The 9,365-nt window shown below is 39.9% G+C and overlaps 1 long non-coding RNA gene across 1 annotated transcript; it reads left to right on the plus strand.

Moving 5' to 3' along the window:
• The first annotated feature begins 4,090 nt into the window (after nucleotides 1-4,090).
• On the plus strand, nucleotides 4,091-7,159 carry LOC148674161 (uncharacterized). Its single transcript, XR_015935575.1, has 3 exons — nucleotides 4,091-4,205; nucleotides 5,847-6,016; nucleotides 6,707-7,159. It is a non-coding gene; the product is annotated as an uncharacterized LOC148674161 (long non-coding RNA).
• The last annotated feature ends 2,206 nt before the right edge of the window (nucleotides 7,160-9,365 follow it).

A 9,365-nucleotide genomic window follows, 5' to 3' on the forward strand; every position in this document is an offset into this window, starting at 1 on the left:
GGAGGAACACGTGTCCCCTGCAGCTGAATTCGTAATCACATGCTGATTTTTTTCAAAATATTTTTTCTGGGGCAGATTGTTTTAAAATTGCGTTCAGCTACTAAAGGGTGAAATGTGTTTAAACTAATTTCTCAGTGTCAGAGCTGCCCTCATCCTGGTGTGTTGCTTGAAAGGCCATCATTTGGTCCTCTCCAGGTGGAAAGAAGTTTTTTTTTGTGTTAATGTTTGATACATTCTCATTCACACCTGTGTCTTTTCATCATAGAGTGGTGACTTCATAAGAGCTCCTAGTCAGAAATAAGAGAAAACAAGCAGAGGGGTGTCTGGTAAATGTCCTTAAATTATGCTGAAGTTTCTGCAAACAGTACCCTTGAAATAGGGGGACTTTTGAAACTCAAGACTGAGTGTAGAAACAAGTTAACTCAAAGTCTAAACTACTGTAGGCAGCTCCTTTGTAGTCATCAATTAACACCGGAGATTTGGAGCTCAGACTGAAAGAAAACCAGTGGAGACGCGGTTCTCCAGGTCTGCAGTTCGAAACCTTTGGTTCAGGGCTCAGGTTCCATTACAAGAAGATTGTAATTTAAGTCTTGTGCCTCTGTATGCTTTAGGAAAACACTTGACCTCAATTTCGTGAGCACATGATGCAGTGTAAATGAGTACCGGTGGTTTCTGAGGGAGGTGGCCTGGGATGGACATCTATTTAAATGGGTGTTTTCACTCTTGGTCTGATTATCACCACAGAAACTGACAGCAGTCAGGGCTTTGGGGTAGTGGGTTCAGCTCCAAGGTGACGCTGCTGTTGAAATCTTGAGCAAGTTATTTTGCTCAAAATGCTCCAGTATAATCCCCAACAGTAGAAATGACTGCAAATATAAAAGGTTTTGGAGAAAAGCACCAGCCAAATAAAAACAATTAGTTAGAATTTTTTACCGGCTCCATCTCTAAGAGGGTTTTTCATATTGCAACTGTCATAAAGCTATTTTAAACTAATCTACTTAAACCTGCAGTATCTTCTGCAAGTCTGGTACGCAATGGTACGTTCACTCTGTTGACATGCAACAAGCTTCTTTAAAATGATGAGTAAGCTGACATCAGGTGTTGTGTCTCAACTGAGCTAGAGGCCTGTTGCTTATTTTTTAATCGAGAATCGCCAATTATTTCCATTTTACACCCACTCACTCTGGAAATACTCATTGCATCTGACTCAAATTGATAGCCATAAACTCAGAAGAGATTGAGATGTAGCTACACACCACTAAAATTTGACATCTTAGCATCTTCACAATGTCTTGCACAAAAACCAGTACCGATAGGAGTGTCTGTCACTGATGCCCCTACAAACCCGTAGGCACCTACAGTAGCAAGTCACAGGAGTGGCTGTTTCCCAGTTTCTATGATGTATCTGTATTCTTAATGTACTGTATTTAGACATTGTATTGATTTTATATGTACCTATAGTTCAAGTAGGTAGATGTGTCAACATGCGTAGGCTATGAAGGACCAGGTAACAGGTTTATTCCATGCTGAAAATAGAAGAAACACAACATTTTGGCCGTGGAGCCTTCTTCAATTTGTGACACACACCTCCAAGGCTCCAGGGCCCAAACGTTGTGTTTTCTTTCTTTTATTTTCAGCATGGAATAAACCCGTTACCTGTTCATTTGATTATATATGCTTTGGCAAAACTGTAACTTACTGGGCATGCCAATAAAGCTGCTTGAATTTGAATCTGTGGGGGAGAAGGAGAGTTGGTTGGGGGGACTTTTCAACCAGCCTTCTCAATCAGCTGGTCCTGAAGGTTACTGATCCAAGGTGTTTTAGCTATGCTGTCTTTAGGTTGGTTGATGTCAAAGTCAACTAAATCACAACACAAGCCAAAAAACACTACCCCACCCACTGGAACAAACACACAAACAAACATAAACTGGAATGCACATTAGTGGAATATCTGACCAGGGAAAGAAACAGCCAGGAGAAACAGACCTTGACGAAGTACAGGCTCAGTGACCATAGAAACTGGGATACAAAGGCAGACTTGACTGCACAAAGAGGACGAGCTGTGCTCCCACTGCCAGCGGGGAGAAACAGAGACAGAGATGCACTTTCTGATGAACTATGAGCAATATTCTGGGATTAGACAAACATTCTTGCCAAAATAACAAATCTAATTCCCACTCCTGCTAGAATCAATACAGCTCCCAATCCTGGAGATGGGTGAGGGGGGTAGGAACACAACAGAGCTACAGCACAGAACCTGATCTGTCAAAGCCTGAGGAACAGTAAGCCTGTCTCTGTCTCTCAATAATGTTCTATAGGTTTTATGTTGTAAGTAAATGTTCTATGACGTATTTATTTATTATACATTTATTATAAATGTACAGTACGTACATGTTGCATTGACTGTATACATGGACTGGACTACACTGTAATTTACTGGTCAAGCCAATAAAGCTGTTTGAATCTGTTTCCCAGAAAGCTGGGAGTGCCCTGACTAACTAAGATCAAACCTATCCCAACATGGTCTTCTTAAGAGAGCTACTACCAGGCAACACCGGAAACTGCTGGACAGCAGCACAGCCCAGATTTGAACTGGCAATATCAAGCTTAACGTGTACTCTATATAAATAAAATAGATTCCTTTCTGATTCATTGCAGGGAGTGTTGCTCAGGTGTCAAAGTTACATTACAATTTACATAGCAAGAAAAGAAGATGTATGAGCTCTTGCTGTGCAATCCTTATTCTATACTGTTGCAGAATTTTTGAAGATATCCATCCATCCATTCACTAACCTCTTTAGAGCAATTTGTTCCAGTACAGGGTTAGAGGGGAAACCCTCTCTATCCCAGCAAGCAACTGGCTTATGGTGGGAAACACCCTGGATACAAACACACAGGTCACACATGGACACAAACACACACACACTCACACCAGGGCCAATTTTCCCAGAAGCCACCCCCTCCCTCAAATGGAAGTCATGGTCAGTGTCCTCCTGGAATGGAAGTACCCTTTAATACTGAATCTCGAGTTATCTTTGAAAGTATGCATATACAGTGTACAAATATACTTCGAAAGTATTGAATTAAAGAGAATCCCATGGACATCCTGTCTTCAGATTTTTTTATATATATAAATATATATCCGACAATAACAGGAAAAAAAACCAGATGCATTTTCTTGTCTTTCTTCAAAGGTCAATTTCTGGCATTTTGGCACACTTAGGATGTATATTTATTTTTCCAGGTCTACTCTAAAATGTATTCTAGCTTGGATAAAAATTTAAAAGCAATAAAACAAAGTATAGAAAATCTGCATATTTTTTATGAAGATAAGACCTGGACTCACCCTTAGAAAAAATGTACAATAAATAATAAAAAAAATAATGAAAATATTAAATTATTTACCGTTTTTACTGTTGCATTTCACTACTGCTAGTCCTAGTGAAGCTTCTTATAATGTTTACAGTTGACACAATTTTGAAACTTTTTTGCAGTCTTCTATGTTGAGGTGTTAGTGGGGCCAGCAGGGGGCGCTCACCCTGTGGTCCACGTGGGTCCTAATGCCCCAGTATAGTGATGGGGACACTATACTGTAAACAGGTGCCGTCCTTCGGATGAGATGTAAAACCGAGGTCCTGACTCTCTGTGGTCATTAAAAATCCCAGGGCGTTTCTCGAAAAGAGTAGGGGTGTAACCCCGGCGTCCTGGCCAAATTTCCTATTGGCCTTAACCAATCATGGCCTCCTAATAATCCCCCTCTATGAATTGGCTTCATTACTCTCTGCTCTCCTCCCCACTAATAGCTGATGTGTGGTGAGCGTTCTGGCGCACTATGGCTGCCGTCGCATCATCCAGGTGGATGCTGCACATTGGTGGTGGTGGAGGGGAGACCCCATTACCTGTAAAGCGCTTTGAGTGGAGTGTCCAGAAAAGCGCTATATAAGTGTAAGCAATTATTATTATTATTATTATTATGTACTTATACGGTACAAATTATGCACGCTTGCTGTAGACAGGAGGGTTCAAGTCTCTGAATGGTCGGAATTCACTGGATGACAGCTATTTCAACCAATTAGATGAGCCTTTGTCTGTAGCCGGTCCATTTGAACGTATAGCGGCGGTTCACCAGCCATCTTTGTTGCAATGTGTATTGGTTTTATAAACTTGCGAATTTCCATAGCAAAATGAAAGCACTTTTTTTCAAGGTAAGGGAAAACGTTCTTTATGTATTTCAGCAATTCTTTCGCTTTTGCGCATCCATTTTGCCGGAGAACCGACAAATTATCGATATACTTGGTGCTTCCCTAAACTGAAATGGAAAATGAATATTCCTATGAAAAAGGTGCGTTTGCTTTATGCTGATGAATCTAGTTACGAAAATACAATTCTGAAAAGCTTAGGTTGTCTTGTGTTTTTGTGATATATAACATACAGATTGAATTGAATTAGGCAGCCCTTTTTTAAAATCTATAAAAAAACAAATAGTTTTTCATGGCATCAAAATCTTGGACTTTAGAATCAAAGCCTTTTCTGGTTTTCATTCTATCTGAATTTCAGTCACTGAACTGAACCTTTAATAACTCCATTCACCTCCTTAATGAGATCTTCTAAAATCATTTCAGCTCCCAAGACTTGCAGATCTCAGATCATGGTATTTGCAAAAATATGTATGTATCATGCAACTGTTCAAGAACTGGAAACACATTTTTAAAAACCCTAATTAAGCAAATAATTACTTCAATTAAGACTGGTTAAGTGAAAGCTGAGCTGGATTGAATGCTGGGACAGCAGGATTTCAAGGACTGTGACTGAAGAGGCATGATTTATTTATTAATGTCCCATTATCAATTCAGCATAGGCACAAATGGATTTTCTCAACTTCTAATGCAATAATAAGTTAAGCCATGATATTATACGCAGTTACCGTTATCAGTATGCAACTCATAGACTGTTTGCTTTGCCTTAGTGCAGCATTCCTTTCAGTTTGGATAAAAAGAAACATTTAAAGAAAAACACCCTAAAAATTAAAAATAGGCCTCATCCATCTCACAGTCCTAATGCTAAGAAATATTCATGAACATTGATTATCTCATTACAAGTTACTGCTGCATATGGCGAAAAGTGCTATTCTCCTTGAAACCACACTGAAGACGGAACACTGTGTTAATATACGGATTACTGAACCACTTGTAAATAAGACTATTAAGCAAAGAAAAATGTCTTGTTAACCTCTGTGATACAATGTTTGCCTGGCCTTTTCGACGATCAAATTGTTCCTTTGGAACAAACATTATAAAATGGGACTGAGGTGAGGAATTCTTTATAAGCAAGAGGTTGAAATTTCGTCTGCTCTCATATTCATCAGATGGGATTAGTCCACTTAGAAATGTCTGAATGACAGATGATACAGGGCATTTTTTTACTTCCATTCAATCAATGCTTTTATTTCTAAAATGATGAAACGAGTGTTATTTCTTATGTCTTTGCTTTTGCACCGTTATGCAATTTAATTTGCACAGAGACGCATTTTCTTACATGTGAATTGTTTTCATTAAGGTCAGTCCCTAAACTGAGCCCGTGATGCGCATTTTTATATATATATAGATCATAAGTATAAAAGTAGGTTCGCATCAGAGTTGCAAAGGGATATCAGACCTCTTTGAAGTATTCTACAGGAACAGGGAGGGCATCAGAGAAGGATTTAGGGTGTCTGTGCATATAGTGTTTACCCCCATCAAACCATGTCAACAGTAATTAACATTCAGGGTTGGAGGTTGTTACCCTGTGTTGGAATGGGGTCCTGTACAGAATGCATCCTACTTTGTACTCCTTGCTTCCTGGGACAGGCCCCCATCCAGCCACACCAATCCTGTTTTGGACAAAGAGGTCAGAAAGTGCTTGGATGGATTGGTTGGAGGTTGTATTACTCAGGGAAAGGACAACCTTAGACGAACCAAGATTTGATCCATGAATTGCATATCTGCCAGCAAAGAAACCCCGATGGGAGTCACTTAAGGTAACTGTTTTCAAAGCATTGCAATGTAGACCTCCAGCAAACAATGTAGACTATAACCTTGATGCCCAGCAAACAATTACTGCAGGATCCATACAGAGCACACAGACCCACCGTGTCCTTCAGCTCTATGAATAAACTATTTCACAGGGAAATAATTGTTTTTTTTAAAACATTGTTTCAAAGGAAAGACCTTTATCTGTTGGTGAAATGAACCGTTTTTCTCTTGTATATCACAAGAAAAATATGGTACTGTATATGTACTGCATTAAAATCTGTATGCAGTATATTCTAGCCTCTGAGAATTTGCACAGCAGTAGATATTAAATGTTGTTTTACTGACACAGTTTCTCAAGGAAATTCAATACACTTTTTAAATGTAAAGGAATTGCAGTGGTTGTGAACTCCAGTTCCTTTTTTCCCATCCAAACTGGATGTGAAAGCATCATCATCATCATCTGTATACTTTTCATCTAAAAGGATCTCAGTGTGCTGTGTATATAGTAGAGACACACGGCCACAATTGTGCACCTGCAGCCCCACTGCACAGTGATTAAGGCAGAAGTGAGAACTTAAATAAAGGGTGGGATCTCCGTGACACCAGACTACACAAGCCCTGAAGGAGTTTTACATGGGTGGATATTGTACTGTGTGAGTAATCATGTCAAATTTCTCTGTGCATTTTATTTAAAGGAGTTTCCCCGAAAACCTGCTGTTAGGAAAGGACAGGTGTGATGCAGGCACTTGTTCGGATTACCACTGGTTATGAGAAGTCATTCAAGAGATTGTATCCCAGTGACAGTCATTGCAAGTGTTCCTGGAGAAGGCATTTAGGAATATTACTACAGACAGCCAGAGACAGGCATTTGTTTAGCACTAAGAAAGCAGAGACTAGTCTGAAAAATCCCAGGAGGAGAGTAGATTCAGTCTGTAAAACAAACAGGTAAACGACAGTAATTCTTATGGAAATGATACTTAATGGCACACATCTTTAAGGGAGAAGGATCTTGGAATGTTAGTTATTGGATTAGGAAGCTTTGGTTACTTCTTGAATAATGAAAAATATATAAATACAGTTACTTGTCTGCATTAAACAAAAAAAAGAGAGAAAACTGCACGGCTCTGATTTCTTTATGCAGCCTTGTTCATACTGGGTAGTTTTTAAATTAAAGTCTGTAATTAATCTGCAAGCTGTCTCATTCTTATGACCGAACAAAAATGGATCTGGTTAGGAAGCAGGAAAAATAATCTTTAAATATTTAAAAAGAACGACTGAGTAAATAACCACTCAGCTAAACAAAAGAGAATGTTTGTACAGAATTAATACTGCCCATTACTGTGCACCTGTTTGTCTGAGATGCGGTGATCTGCAGTAGTGTTTTATGCACATATCTGAGCATATTACAGAAATAATGCTACATTTCATGCCATTATATTTCTCAATTCAAAGGCAATTACAGTTAGGCACAGTGAGTGGGGAGGCAAAATAGTCTTAATTACTTTAGCACCACTGACACTTTTTGAAATCACAAAACACCCTCCTCCCAACACACACAAACTGATATTTTCCTGTATCTACTGTACAATGAAGCAGTGTGTTCTATCATTTCACCTCTGAAGTGAGCATGTCATTATCATCATTCATATTTTATAAAGTGTCTGTAATAAAAATCTGCCATATCTTGCACAACAGAAACACATGAAATAACTTGTCACAGTGCCACTAAGAGGACAATATAAAGTAAATCAAAGACTCCAACATATGAACACAATGTCAGAAAAGGCTTGTTCAGATTTATACAATAATACAAATAACAATAATACATTTATATAGTGCTTGTCTGGACAATCCACTCAAAGCGCTTTACAGATAATGGGGACTCCCCTCCACCACCACCAGTGTGCAGCATCCACATGGATAATGTGATGGCAGCCAGAGTGCACCAGTACGCTCCCCACACACCAGTGAAGTGGAGAGGAGAGCAGAGTGATGAAACCAGTTCAGAGATAGGGAATATTAGACCATTATTAATAAAGACTGAGGGAATAATTGGATACAGGTGTACACTCCTTCTCATTTTGAGACAATCCCTAAAATCTAAATTTTATAGTAAAATACAATTTGAATTCCGGTGGCTGATGAAGTTAAGTAGTGTAAGCTGATGTATTATTGAAACTGAATATTTTACAGTCAGTGTAAACAGTCGCTGTTGACAGTTTTCACAGCCGTGTGGAAAACTCTAGCAAACAGTTTTGCGGGAGTATGCAACTACTGTAACTAACAACGGACGCCGTTAAAACTGCCGCCATGGCTTCTTTAAAAAAAAACGGGCGAAGGTCACAGATCCGTTAGCTACTACCAAACAAAAATGGGCCAGGTGGGTGGAATGACTTCCTCTCGTTTGCTAATGCCCAGATGTTCATTTGGCACGGCCACATGGAGCGCTATCGGAACCCTTCGAGGTGGCACACTGGGGTCAGCGGACAAACGAGGGCCCGGGGCTGAGGCAACATCTTGCACATCATCAATGAGATCTTAAAAATCAATCCCTTGCCTGCAGGGCAGCCAATGCAGTGACGGGAGCAGTGAATGGAGCCATTGAAGTATTGATAATCCCCTTCCCTCCCCCCAGGAGTGAAATGATGCATCTGACTTGATACTTAGGCTTCGCTCACACACAAAAATGACGCCAAGCAGGAAGAGATGTGACCGTCTGGGATGCCACAGAGAAACAGCAGTGCCTTACCATGCTCCCTAGAATGCATAGACGCCATCTTTGGTTTGAAACGTCTACTCTTTTGTACTATGAAATGCTCAGTAGTAGATTATCTGGAACAAATCTGCACTCGTTTGGGATGCAAGGCCCCTGAGGGGTTGCCTACAGTACTTCGTTCACGGTCTTTCCTGATGAGCATCCCGAACGAATGTCATTTTCTTGAGAGGCCATGCCAAATAGAATCCCTTCCCAGCCCACGTGGAGTGAAATGCACGCTCATGTGGCATGATAAAACGCTAGGAGATGCAAATATATTTATGAGACTCCTCTTTGCATTGGAGAGTGCAAATTCCTTTGGTTTTGGTTCAACTTTGAGCTCTTGATGGATTGAACTGAATCAGTTGTTGACTTAATTAGTCAAAACTGCTGCTATATTACAGGTCTGTACCTGTGTAGCCCTTCTGCTTTCCCAATATAATTGGCAGAACGTGGAACTAAACGATCAGGAATAAGATCTCTGGATTAATCCTTGCATTGTTGTCCCCTGGATTTTGAATTGCTCTTATTGGTTTGCTTAGACTAGCACTCAATTTCCTGCAGTGTTGGAGTTTTAAGTTCCCTTGATGCCAAAGACA

This window comes from Lepisosteus platostomus, chromosome 3 (genome assembly GCF_059453375.1).
Source record: "Lepisosteus platostomus isolate fLepPlt1 chromosome 3, fLepPlt1.hap1, whole genome shotgun sequence".
Classification (NCBI taxonomy): domain Eukaryota; kingdom Metazoa; phylum Chordata; class Actinopteri; order Semionotiformes; family Lepisosteidae; genus Lepisosteus; species Lepisosteus platostomus.